This window comes from Lepus europaeus, chromosome 14, assembly GCF_033115175.1.
Source record: "Lepus europaeus isolate LE1 chromosome 14, mLepTim1.pri, whole genome shotgun sequence".
NCBI classification, from domain to species: Eukaryota; Metazoa; Chordata; class Mammalia; order Lagomorpha; family Leporidae; genus Lepus; species Lepus europaeus.
Genome location: NC_084840.1, coordinates 31,647,718 through 31,662,720, shown reverse-complemented (window position 1 = coordinate 31,662,720; position 15,003 = coordinate 31,647,718). Strand labels below are relative to the sequence as shown.

Here is a 15,003-nt window from a genome sequence, read left to right as displayed (position 1 = left end):
TGGAAGAGGAGCAACAGGGACTAGAACCTGGTGCCCATATGGGATGCCAGTGCGGCAGGCAGAGGATTAACTAGGTGAGCCATGGCACCGGTCCCACTAATCATATATATTAATGGCAGCCTTTTAAGTCTTGTACTTTAATAATCAAGCTGTGTCATACACACACACACACACACATACACATATATATGCTGTCTTATAAGTCACTCAAAATAACATCCTATATTTAATGAATAGTATTGATGTAGTTAGGTGTTATTCTTCTGTCATGTCACATTATCCTTGCCGGTCTATCACTAACTGTCACAACTGCATCAAAACAGTCCAGATTATGCCTGCTGTGCAATAGAGGTACAATAGACAAATGTATGAAAATTGCTAAACTAGAGGCGGCAAGATGGCGGAATAGGCAGGAAGCACACTTAGTCCGGGGGGAGAGAAAGTTTAATATAAGTGGAGATACTGCAGGGTCAAGGAAGAGTAGGGGATGAAACAGCAGAGGAAACTCTTCCGGAACTAGTGATTCACAGTGGACCTGCGTGGAGAGCGTGGGAGCCCAAGTTCGGGACACCAGCGGCAGACTCAACGCACCAGCGCTGGAACGCGAGGTGGGCCGAACCTCCATAGCCCGAGATACCAGCAGGCAAGCGGAAAGAGGAGGCTAGAGGGAACGAGGCTTGAAACTCCGTGGGGAAAAGTTCACCAGGCTAACTAGAAGAGAGAGAAAAAAAATAAAATAAAAAAAGTGACTGATACGGACACAAGTTTCTCTCTCTCTGCTCACCTCTCAAAGGCGAGCAAGACAGAGCAGGCGCCATTTTGGACATACGTCATAAGCAGGGCGACCTCAGGTCTGCACCAGCCCTGAGCCTAGCAGAAAAACCTGACTCTGTGAGGAGGGGTGAAATAACAGGAGATTAGCATCTAACTTGGCAACCCAGTGGGAGACTGCAGGAGAATTGGAGCCCACACTGAGGGCAGCAGAGATTCCCTGTGTGGTCCGTGGGAAAGAGCTTCCGATCTCTGGCTCCTGTGGGTATATCATTTGCCTGCTAACTACCTCCAATTACGTTCAGCTGTGCGGAATTACTTCCCTTTTAAATCAAAAAAAGAAAGAGAGATTTACCACACCTAACCTGGGAGTGTCATCCTTGACACACCCTCAACCCTGAAGAACCAAACACAGCTCTCAGTCCACACTCATCTCAAGCCTCTAAGGCTCCACTGAAAGCAGACAGTCCACTTAATATAGAGCCATAGTGTAACAAGAAAAAACACCACAGTGAAGAAACCAAATATCTCCAACATGCCAAACAACAAACGCAAAAACCAAGCTAACAAGAACAAGGAAGACACTATGACGCCCCAAATGAAAAAGACACCCCAACTCAAGATTATGAAGATGATGAGATCGAAGAAATGCAAGAAGCGGATCTCAAAAAATTGATAAGAACATTAAGAAGTTCTCAAAAACAAATTCTTGAACTACAGAAATCCTTCATGGACAAGATAGAAAATCTCTCTTGTGAAAGTGAAATATTAAGGAGGAATCAAAATGAAATGAAACAACTAGTGGAACAAGAAACTCTGATAGTGACGAGAAATCATAATGAAATGAAGAGTTCAATAGATCAAATGACAAACACATTAGAGAGCCTTAAAAACAGAATGGGCGAAGCAGAAGAGAGAATATCAGACTTAGAAGACAGAGAACAGGAAAGGAAACGGGCAAACCAAAGAAAAGAAGAAGAAATTAGAAATCTAAAAATATTGTCGGGAATCTACAGGATACTATTAAAAAACCCAACATTCGGGTTCTAGGAGTTCCTGAAGGCATGGAGAGGGAGAAAGGATTAGAAGGCATTTTCAGTGAGATACTAGCAGAAAATTTCCCAGGTTTGGAGAAGGACAGAGGCATCTTAGTACAGGAAGCTTATAGAACCCCTAATAAACATGACCAAAAGAGATCCTCACCATGACATGTTGTAATCAAACTCACCACAGTGAAACATAAAGAAAAGATCCTAAAAGGTGCAAGAGAGAAACGTCAGATCACTCTTAGAGGATCTCCAATTAGACTCACAGCAGACTTCTCATCAGAAACCCTACAAGCTAGAAGGGAATGGCGAGACATAGCCCAGGTACTAAGAGAGAAAAACTGCCAGCTCAGAATACTATATCCTGCAAAGCTCTCATCTGTGAATGAAGGTGAAATTAAGACTTTTCATAGCAAACAGAAACTGAAAGAATTTGTTGCCACTCATCCTGCCCTGCAAAAGATGCTTAAAGATGTCTTACACACAGAAACACAGAAACATGGTCACCAATATGAAAGAAGGTAAAGGAAGGAAACCTCACAGCAAAAGATCACAGGAAGCTCAATTTCTCTTTGACATAGAATTAAACTCTGATGCTCTGTTAAAGCAATGTGTTAAAGTAATCTATTATGTTCTCTTGATGTCTGTTAAATTCTAATTGTTCAAAAACAGCTGAATTTTTATTAAGAGCTATGGGTTATTTAAATATGTGCTTTTTTCAAAAATTTGAATAATCACCTTGTAACAATGATCAAATTTGGTCTATGTTATGTCATGATTTTAAGAAATCTTATTTCAACCAGATATTTTGGATTTTGAGCCTTCTTGGCATTCTTGACAGGCATTCAAAAAAATCAAAGTTTCAAACAATCTGGTCTCTAAAATTTCCAGTAAATCCTGGACTTTGGTTTTTCCAGTTTGGGCCCAACTGAAAAAATCGAAGGACCTATGTCTCTCATCTTATAGAGACACCAACTAATCAGGCTATTTGGAGTATATTAGAAGGACTGTCAAGATGTGATGTGGTACCAGACTTTAAGTTTCTATAATGGAAAATGCTATTAATACAAATGTTTGAGAATTAAAAAGTCTAATGATCTTGTGTTACTAGACATGATAGTTATCTTAATGAGAAAGCCCCAGAGGCTTAAAGGGTTAAATACTTGTAAATTCCTACAGGTGCTTTCAAAAATACTGTGAAGTAAGCAAGTGCCTCTTGTTGGTTGATGAGTTTATAATTTTAAACATGGCGACTTAAAGTCTTTTGTCATCCACAGTTATATATGATCTGCTGCTCATAAAACTAAAGCGTTGTTGGTTCTGTGTTTAGCTGTCCTCCTATAGGTTCCTATGGACTTTTTCCAGCCACTTCTATTGTATTCAGTACTTTGGGATGGCTCTGTAAACAGATGAAGACAATAATGTATTAACAGTACCAACTGAGAGAAAGTATGGTTAACTGAGGTTACTAAAAAGAAAAAGCAATTCAAATCAATTGGCAATCTACAAAAAGAGTTAAAGATTTTAAAAGCTATTATTAAAATTGATATATTGGTCTATTATGCTATATTATATGTGTGTACATATTGTATGTCCACATGGGGAAATTTTATTAAGAGTTTTATTTTAAATGGCTTATAGATAAGATTGTCCATAAATTTAAGCTGCTGAAATCAATCAAAGATACATTTTAATTTGTGGGACCTGAATCTGTGTATCATATGTTTTAGACTTGTTGGTAGAAAGAAACTAAAAACATTTTAGATGGTTGTGCTTAAGTTTACTGGCTAAACAAACTACACCATGTTAGATATTTAAGAGGTGTTTTCAAATACATGATTCTTAAAATTTATAGAAGGCATTGGACCTTCTGGTAAACGTTTTCTTAAGTTGTTATCTAATGGTTGAAACGGTTTGCTAAGTATTCATGTGATATTGCTATTGTCAGCAAGCGATCTAGGACTTGCTCCCTCATTTCTCTATTCTAAGCCCAACTTATTCTTTCATTTTTCTATTCTCTTCAAGGTAGGAAACTAACTCTATTATGAAGGAATCTGTATGATGCACAATTTAATCTTTAGACCTTATAAAAGAGATGGCTAACATTTTTCTGCAATAGCATAGCCAAAATAAGAACTCAAATAATAATCTCATAGCTAGATTCACTTCGCCATCAGCGAAGTATACAGTAAGTAGAAAAAACCTCCCTTTCAGACCAAAGGGAAAGAAAGTTTTAAAGTGAGAATATAATTTTCCTCATGGGCATTGTCTACCTTAGAAAAACTACTACAGAACATGCCTGTGACTATAGACTTGTAGTTCAGGCCACCGAAGATTAGAGATGGGAAACGGGCACTCCCTTGACTTGCATCCTCTGGTCTGCTTTAACACAAACCAGGAGGAAAAGAAAGCTCGGCATCAGAAGCAATGGGTGGCAGGCCTATTAATGGCTGATCTGTACAGTGATCTGCCCTCAAGGAGACCCAACAGGCCAGTCCACTGCAGTGGCTTTCAATGTGGTAAGCCTGGGCTTCAGCAGAAGTCAGCTTGTGAAGAGCCCTGGCAGCTCTGCCAAGAGTTGGATCACTGGAAATGGACCTGCCCTGGAGTCGAAGGATGCCCAGGTCAGAGCCACAGATCTTATTGGCTCTAAGCTGAAAAGCCCTTCACTCAGCCCAACTTCCAAAGTGACCACTGCAGCTGAGGGGATGGTCAAGTAGGGTCAGCAACATTGCAGGCAGAACTGTAAATTTCTTGTTAGAGATGCCACCTGCCTTTACCTGGCCAGCTCTCCTCCCAGGCCAGCCAAGTAATGAAAGTCAACAGAGTGCCTTCCCCTAGGAGGTTCACACCTCCCTTAGGATATACCCCATGTGAAGAGATAGATAGGTCTGGGCCTCTTAACTTACAAGGCCTAAAGCCCACCAGATTATTATCAAGCCCCTTCTATCAGGTTCTATTTGCCTCTCAATCAGAAAACTTAATTGTAGCTTAGACAGCACCTTTCTTAGCTCCTCTAATAATGACTCTGTCCTTTGTTCTAGGCCCTGTCTAGTGCACTTGGGCCTCATTCCTTTGTAATCATAACCTCTACTCTACCACCAATGGCTCTACTCCCAACATGTGTGTACTGATGGTCCTCTTCCCCACTTAATGCTGTATAATTGTTCAAACCTGGTAAATGCCACTCTTAGGATCATTGGTTACTATCCTCACTCTGTCTTTTATGACCTTGTCTAAATATGATCAGAGTCGGTGAACTTGGAAGGCTTCCATAGCCTTGGCAACTCATGACGACAGCCTAGGATGGTTACTGGCGCCATAAACTAGAGTGTCAATTTGTTGGGTCAACAACAGGAGCCACTGTGCACTTGCTCCTCATGTGGGATCTCTGTCCTTAATGTGCTGTACATTGTGATTTAATGCTATAACTAGTACTCAAACAGTATGTTTCACTTTGTGTTTCTATGTGGGTGCAAACTGTTGAAATCTTTAAACTAAATTGATCTTCTGTATATAAAGAGAATTGAAAATGAATCTTGATGCAAATGGAAGGGGAGAGGGAGCGGGAGGGGGGAGGGTTGTGGGTGGGAGGGAAGTTATGGGGGGGGGGAAGCCATTGTAATCCATAAGCTGTACACTGGAAATTTATATTCATTAAATAAAAGTTAAAAAAAAGAAAAAAGAAAAAAAAAAAAAGAAAATTGCTAAACTAAAGTGACCATATGCCCATTTTCTGAAACTATAATGTATTTGACTATACAAATGCATAGAATATTTTGATAAAATTATACCATTGCAATGCTATTTTATAGAAATCTTTGATTTTGATATATATATATACATATTTATACATTGATTTGTGTGATGTGAATATAGCACAGAAAAAAAATACTCAAAACCATAATCTACATTTTTAAAGAGCAACACATAATTTTTGGTTGCATCTCAGACACTAGACTACACAAAGGCAGTATCACTAAATCTCTCAAATGGGCTTTTCTCTAATGTCATCACCATACTTATAATCATTTCTGGTTGTTATGTTTAGCTCATATAATCAGCAGTTCCCCGGTATTAAGAATAACCAGATTATATGGTTTGGAAAAACTATCCAAGAAAATTTTATATGTATTGGTGAATACTTCAATTAATATAAACCTCTACCTAAATCTGCCCAGGCTGGATTCAGTGTCTTATTTCTAATGCTTCCTTAATACCCTGGGGGATAGTTCTACCACAACATCTATCAAATTGTTTCCTAGTCATCTTTGAGAGTATCAGTATTCCATAAGCAAATAATCAGAGCATAGGGACTTTGTTTTGGACATTTTTGCAACCCCCAGTCCTAAAAGAGTGCTAGGCACAAAGTATACACTCAATAAATGGAAGCTAAACACTAATTAGAATAACAATCTATAGTTTAGAAAAGACCATGAAAGTCTCTATTTTACCTTTGCTCTCCAAAGCCACATAAAGATCACAGTAAAATGTTTGAGATAAATTTTAAAATATTATTCACTATTTTCAAAGATGTTATAGATGAACCTTTCTCTTAATAGTTCAGTTTCAATTTTCTTTAAAGAAAAATGGTCTGTTCCAGAACTAAACTGTTATAAAACAACTTTTAGCATCTTTAACTTAACTTTTCCTATTTTATCATTGGGGACTAAATTCTATTGTATATAGAGAAGTTAATATAACCACATTCACATATTTATAAATACTTTTGAGCTTTTTCTTCTCTGAGATAAACTGATACGAAAAAACACAATGTGTCAAAAATATTATATGCAGTGTATTAATCATTTTTAATGTTACACATTTTCATCCATAGTAAATACAGACAAGGTAGATACACAGTTTAATTTAATATTAATAAAAGAAAAATATATATACACATATATTTATAACAGCTTTCAATGACTATTAATATTTAAGAGGATGGCAATTTTTAAGATGATTTTTAGGGTGGGTTTTTAAAAATGAGAATGTGTCAATTGTAATGAGAAAAAAACAATGTTATGTATTAAAATATTATTCTAACATTAAGTGTAACTAAGTCTATATACTCTATGACAAAAATACAAGAAAATATTCTGATTAGTAATGATCTAATTAACTGAAGCCTCTTAATCAAAGCTAAATTTTCACAATTTTCCAGATTACAATGGCAATACATGCAATTTAACTGGATTAAAATTTATCATTTAAAATCTCTATCTACCTGAATAACTACCAACTATTAACTTTACCCCATTAGGAATCTTCTTTGATCTCCTTCCACATTTGCATGCACATGTATACATAGGCTAGATGGGAAATGCAAATAGATCAGTAGATATGATAGCTTTCTTAAATTATATTTTGCAACCTATATGGAGACTTCCTCATGTGTATTCTCTTTGCAATTTAAATCAAATATAGATAGAAAATATACTTTAATTGAATTTCAAATGAATCACTTAAAGAGTTCAAGGTGTCAGTATTTTAGAAATTAACACATTTAATAACATGTCAATAAAAACAGTTCAAAGTTTATATACCTTAAATAAAAGGTTTCTGGTGAAAAAAACAGTTCAGCACTCAACTCCAACAGCAAGTAAATAACCCATTTATTTATTTAATGGAATGGTATGCATTTAATAACTATTTTATTTCTTTAAATAAATAAAGCAACTAACATACTATTGTCTCAACTGCCATATTTCGTAATTTGTAAGCCTTTGTGAATAATGGCTTGTTGTTGACTTTTAAAAATATTACTATGAGTCACAAAAGACAGACTTAACCCTAAGGGACTATGACATATTTTTCAGTTTTCACATTTTTCACAACTTAGAAGGGCTACTGCCAATGTAGCTTTGGGGACTTCATTTTCAGCAATAATTTTCTAGAGTGACCAACACTATGGGGAAATCTGTGCTAACTGTTTAAAAAAAAAAAGAAAGAAAAAGCCTACAACTGAGTTATTTGCAGTACTGTCATGCTAACATTCAACTCAATAAGACCCAAGAAATCTCAGGAGAGGACTCTGCTAATAGCTTCTTACCGACCTCCTTGCATCAGGCCTGGCTGCTGACTGGTGGCCCAGTGGTGAATACGGCAAATGAGGTGTAAAAGCACTGATTTTTTTTTTAAAGGCTATGATTCTGACTCGTCAGAAGGAAAAAAAGGCAATGAGTTATATAATAGATATATATTTTTCTTGAATTCCCCCCTTCAGACCTTCCATCATGGGAACTTAAGCATGACCTAGAATATTAATTATGTCAGGTTGAGCAACTAGCAAATGTACCATTTGTTACCCAGTCACCCTTAGCATCACATTAATATTTTGAATCATTCCATATTTCTAACAATCGGTTGGTTCTTTTCTTCTCGGGTTTTATTCTTATATTTAAGTACCACATGGAAAGTATTTTAAAAATGCAATTGACTTGAAAAGAAATGAATATATTAGTTATATTTGGTATGTTGACTTATTTCATGAAGACTGTTTTTTATGACTAGTTTCCACTCATACGCTGACCTTTATTTTGTAATTGCCTGGGGGAAGCCATAGCCTAATTTTTTTCTCTTCTCTTTGTTACTGAGGTTCACTTTTAAAACATGTTTCTGTAAAATAAGAAGAATATGAAACAGTTCACCTACAGTTCCCAAATTGCAATTACTATTTCAATTTCACAATTTACCATGTGACATAATAATTTCTCCTGATTTGAAAGTAACTACTTCTTTCATTAATGAAGAGTGATAATACAAGGTATGTAGGATAATTCAAGTTTTACTCTTGGAAATGACAATTACACTACAAACAGGATTTGCTGATTGCCACTCAAAGGAACAAAATTTAAAAATACTGCTATGCTTCTTAATTAAAAACTTGTGAGTACTGTGAGAAATAATCAGTTCTAAAAGACTTGTTAATCTTGACTTCAAGTTTTAATCACACATGCTTTTAAAAAAAATACAGTAGGCAAAGTAGGGAACAGTTGCAAAGATCTCTAATAACCAGGAAAGTAAAAATGGGCCAGAGAACTGTGAATGAAATATAGGCTAGGGCAGGGACTGCTGAATCAACACTGACCAATGCACTTCATCATAATTATCAGGACATACTAGTGCCTGGGGATTTATAAAAATCCCACTCAGCAAATAATTGCCCTGCTGTTAGGAGATAGTCAGAGTGTTAACACACTGTCACAGTCCAGCGTTTAGTAAGATATTCTACATTCAATTACTCTTGCTGAGAACTAAAAGAAACATGGTTATTTCCCAGGTACTGCTGTTATGTTCCCACTTGTATTTCAGACAATAGTCACGTTAACCCTGAGGTACAATATCTTAGAAATAATACAAATTTCATGGAAACATTAGGGATTCAAAAAGAAAATCCTTGGTATAGTATTTATTGATATGAAGAAAGACAAAAATTATTGACTACAAATGTGTTTTTTGTCTTTTTCACTTCAGTTAAGAAATATTTTTTTTTAATTTTTGTAAGCCAAATTGCAGAATGGGGTCACTTTAAATGTAGACCACAGAAGTCATTTGTGGGGCCAGCATTGTGTAAGCCACCCTTTGTGAAGCTGGCATACCAATATCAGAGCACTGGTTTGAGTCCCAGCTGCTCTGCTTCCAATCCAGTTACCTGCTAATGTGCCTGGAAGACAGCAAAAACAGCTGAAGAACTTGGGCCCCTGTCCCATTGTGAGAGATGAGGATGGAATTCCTCGCTCCTGGCTTTAGCCTGGACCAGACCTGGCTTCTGCAGGACATTTGGGGAGTGAATCAGCACATGGACAATTTCTTTCTCTCTGTATTTGTCTTTTCCTTTCTCTGTGTTGCTTTGCGGTTCACATAAATAAATAAGTAAATCTTTAAAAAAAATTAAAAAAAAAAACATTGGAAGGATCTATTTGGAACTCTTCTAGGATCTCAAAGGCTATAGACGTTAACATCATCAAGGCATTATTTCAGCCAATATTGTCAGGTTGTTGTTATGCTCATTCTAAGACCATTCTTCCTGAGTTCCTCAGTGGCACAGAAGAGAGTAATATTTCAAAAATATTAACTGCATTTAGCTAGAGGTTGTTTGGATAAGAATTCTAGAATTCGTTTGTGCAAGATGCAAGCAGATCTATGGGAAAATGCATCCTTAGAAGGTAACTAACTATTCTGCCAGGCTTTGTTCATCCTAGAGATTGCTCATTTTTCCTCATGTATATACCTGAAAAAATCCAAAGGTATAAATTGATTATTTTCTTACTTGATAGAAAAGAAACATCTCAAGTGAAATATTATTTAGATATAGCTGGCTTTGTTGATAAAAATGTGTATTTTCAGAACTCATTTATATCCTTACAGTATTCTCATTAAAATATTCTCACAAAATATTAATTAAAATGAATTTAAATAAGATACCATTCTTTATATACTAGTTAAATAAATGTGGAGTATCTACTATCTGAAAAACATCTTGTCAGCTCTAACATGGGTATAGAGACTAAAAAAAAAAAAAAAATCCCATCAAGCCATTGTGATTAGGATGGTTTGGGGGCTGATTATAACACAATCAGCCTGCAGCAAGTTATCTTCTAATCATTGTTGTAGAAGAGGATACACCAGGCTATGGTAAATGTATACATCTTTTGGAAAGCTCTGTGGGAAAACATCTTACTTTGTTCTAAAGATAGGTAACTTTGCAATTTGAAAAAGAAGGAAGAAAGGTATTCTAGACCAAGGATATAATAAAAATAAGACCCAGTTGTGTGGAAACATAAGTCTCTTTTTAGAAAACACTAATTAGTTTAAGCAAGAGGCTATTGTCAGATACGAGCTTGCAAAAATCAGGGTCAATACTAGAAAGCTGAACATTTGGACTTAATCCTGTATAAAATGGAAATCTCCTGATATCCACATATCCTTTTATGGAAAAACACAGGAGAACATCTTAAATAGACAATACTGGTGAATGAAACTTTCAGAAGCAGTATCTATGAAGACATTGGAAAAAAACTGTAGTTTAAAGAGACAAATCCAGCATTAGAACAATATTTAGGTATGGCATGAATGTTGGAATTCACAGAACAGGAATTTAAAACAATTGCAATTAAAATGCTAAAAGATCTAATGAATAAAATAGACAACACAGGAGAACTGATAATCATTGTAAGCAGAGATGGAAATTCTAAGAAAGGCACAATACCATACAGAAAGGAAGAATGCCTTTGGAGAGCTCATTAACAGACTGGACATGAATGAGGACAGGATCACTGAGCTTGAGGTTTCAAGAGAAACTTCCAAAATGGAAAGAGGCAAAGACACAAAATCTGATAAAAATGGTACAGACTATCTAGAAACTATGGAAAAACTACAATAGGTATAACATATATTTAATGGGAATAACAGAAGAAAAAGGATGAGAAAGAGAAGAAAAATTTGAAGCAATAATGATTGAGTTTTCCCAAATTGATGTTAAATATCAAATCACAGATACAAGAAGGTCAAAGAACACCAAGAATGATAAACTTGACAAACAAAACACACACACAGACATACACTTAGGCATACCATATTCAAACTTCAGAAAACCAAAAGTAAAGAAAAATTTTGAATGACACTAAGAGGGTCATAAACTTTACCTACAGAAGAACACAGATAAGAATTATATCTAACTTTTCCTCAGAAACCACACAAGTAACAGAAGAGTGAAGCCAAAGTTGTAAATTTTTGAGAGAAAACTAATACCAACATAGAAGTCATTACCCTTGTGAAGTTATCTTTCACATATCAAGGAGAAATATGGGTTTTTAACAAATAGAAATTAATGGAACAGGTTGCCAGTATAATTGCCTTGCAAGAAATGCTGGAAGATGTTTTCAGAGAAAAGAAAAATGCCACAGGTTAGTAACTCAGAATGACATGATGAAACAAAGAGCACTGGAGAAGGATAAGTCAAGTGAAATACAACTTCCAATTTTCTTAATCTTATTAATAACATCATCAATGTATTCAATTAAGTATGCCTATATTTAATAACATTTATGTAGAAGTGAAGTGAGTGATAAAAATAAATGTAAGAAATGAGAGGGATAAATGAGAATTACCTTGTTATTATAAGGTATCTGGACTGCCTGTAGGGTAGTATAGTGTTACTTGAAACTTGAGTTGAATGGGTTGCAAGTATACACTGGACACTCTATTGTAGCCACCAAAATGAGTCTACAGAGAAGTAGAACTTATATGGCAATACAGGTAAGAATGTGCAACCACATAAAATGCTCATCAAAACCATATAAGGCAAAAACAGTAGAGGACCAATCGGACTTGCCCCAAATGGTGGCGTTAGAAACGTGCCAGGGGATTCAATACAATCCCATCAAGGTGGCATGTACCAATGCCATCTCACTACTCCAAGTGATCAACTTCAGTTCACAATTGATCACACTGATAGGTCTAAGAGTCAAAGGGATCACGCAAACAAGACTAGTGTCTGTTAATACTAACTGATAGAATCAAAAAGGGAGAGAACGATCCAACATGGGAAGCAGGATACACAGCAGACTCATGGAATGGCAGATGGCCTAAAAAGCACTCTGGCCTCAGAATCAGCCCTTAAGGCATTCGGATCTGGCTCAATAACCCATGAGAGTATTTTAGGCATGGAAAGCCAAGACATGCTGGAAAAAAAAAAAAAAAAAGGAAGACCTAAATGAAAGATCTCTGAGAGTGAGATTCCAGTGGAAAGAACGGGGCCATCAAAGAAGGAGGTGTCTTTCTCTGAAGGGAGGAGAGAACTTCCGCTTTGACTATGACCCTGTCGGAATAAGATCAAAGTTGGCAAACTCAAAGGCTTCCATAGCCTTGGCAACTCATGACTAGAGCCTAGGGAGATTACTGACGCCATAAACAAGAGTGTCAAATTGTTAAGTCAACAACAGGAGTCACTGTGTACTTACATCCCATGTGGGATCTGTCATTAATGTGTTGTCCAATGTGAAGTAATTCTATAACTAGTACTGAAACAGTATTTTTACACCTTGTGTTTCTGTGTGGGTGCAATTTGATGAAATCTTTACTTAATATATACTAAATCGATCTTCTGTATATAAAGATAATTGAAAATGAATCTTGATGTGAATGGAATGGGAGAGGGAGCAGGAGATGGGAGGGGTGCGAGTGGGAGGGAAATTATTGGAGGAGGGAAGCCATTGTAATCCATAAACTGTACTTTGGAAATTTATATTTATTAAATAAAAGTTAAAAAAAAAGAAAAAAGAGAAAATTCAAAAGTAAGAAAAAGAATAAAAGTAATAAAAAATAGAGAATAAAATGATAAAATTGAAGACAGGAAATCAATAGAGAAAAATCAACAAAAGAAAAAACTTGAAAAGATCAGCAAAAATGATAAGCCTTGCAAAGATAGACATTGCTAACATCATAAATGAAAAACAAAGCATTAATACAGTTCCCTTAGATACTAAAAAGATAATAAAGGAATATTATAATTTTGTATCTACTAATCTGATGACCTAAGTAAAATGGGCCAGTTCCTTAAAAGACACAATCTGCCACAATTCATACAAGAAGAAATACAAGAGTAAGACTATATCTATTAAATTGAAGCAGCAATTAATAAACTTCCAAAACAGAGAGTATCAGCCATATTTGGATTTAGCAGTGAATACTACAAACATTTAAAGAAAGAGTCAAGCCTTTTTTAAAAAACAACCTTTTACAGGATAAAGGAGAGGGAATTCCTTCCAATTCATTCTACATGACCAGCATTGTCCAATATCCAAGTTATACACAGACATTATAAGAAAAAAAAATCTTTCTAACAATCATGATATTTTTACCAACATACTTCACAATTACAGTCTCCCTGTATCTTCTCTACTTTGAAACCTGCTTGCTCCCTTTCCACAGGGTATTTAGTAATAATTAAAAACAAAACAATTTTTGTAGTTCCCTACTAAAAACCTGTCATTGGACTTTAAATGCATATAAGAAAAGCTAACAAATTCTTACCAAAACCCATTTTTTTCTTTTTCAAGTTAATTTTAGCCATTCTCCCTATCCATCATCCCATGTTAGCTACATTGGCTACTTGTTTTCACTTATTCAAAACACGCCAGTCATATTAGTGATTCAAAAATCACCCAATATTTTTCCATCTGGTTATCTGTCTGGTCAGTTACTACTCATCCTTAAGAATTAATATTAAATATCACTCCTTCAGAAAAGAGGTCACTTCCAATTAGACAGGACTGTATTTTATTTTTTTTCACCAACTAGAGTTTAATTTCAATCAGGACAAGGACTGTGACTATTGAGTTCTATATAACTTAAGTCAGTTGTTCTCAGCTGTGGCTACACATTACAGTCATTTGGAGAACTGGAAAAGTATTGAAGTCCAAGTTCTTTGGATCAGATTCAGAATCTTTGAAGCATGTGCCTATGCCTTTGTCTAGTTGATTTTTTTGTTTGTGTGTGAGTTTACACAAGCAGCCAAAGTTGAGAAACTGACCTATTACCTATATCTGTTCCTGGCTCCAAGTTGACAATCAATCTATATTATTTTGAAAAAGTGAGATGAGACCAGTGGCTGGTAGAAGTCAAGATTTTAAATCAGATGTAAAGGAAAAGACCAATAAAAATAAAAGAAGGAGATGGACAGGAAAAAAATCTATGGAAGTGGAATAAAAAAATATTGATACCAGATTAACTGAGAGGAATATAAGATATTTACACATGGAGTCATAAATGCTTGAGTGTATAATCCAGGTAGAGAAAGTGGAAAGAGGAATAATTATGTAACTTGTTTAAGAGTTATTAAAGTTGAGCTTCCAACAGATCATTTGGGTTAAACTGTATTATGGGGGAAAGAAAAGGAACATTACATTTTCTCCTAAAGACAAAACACCTGTGCTTGGTATCCACTTTGACAGTCCCAATTTTTTACCTACCAGTGCTTATGAAATCCTGTATTTGAGATGCTTTTTCTATAATAAAATACCATTTGGGCGTCAAAAAATTTTTAAAAACAGAGTACATCAGGACTTAAAAAATAGGTTATTAGCAGTAACAGTGTTTTCTGAATCAACAGAGCTCAATCTCAAAAACAGGATCACTGCGGGAGAGATTGTAGACTGAGAAGACTAGAGAAAAGTCTTAATGA

At 35.6% G+C, this 15,003-nt stretch overlaps 1 protein-coding gene across 1 annotated transcript in view; it reads right to left on the bottom strand.

Annotated features, from left to right (window-relative positions):
* Positions 1-15,003, bottom strand: part of SPATA17 (spermatogenesis associated 17) — a 291,772-nt gene that overhangs the window by 116,391 nt on the left and 160,378 nt on the right. The window lies entirely within an intron of this gene.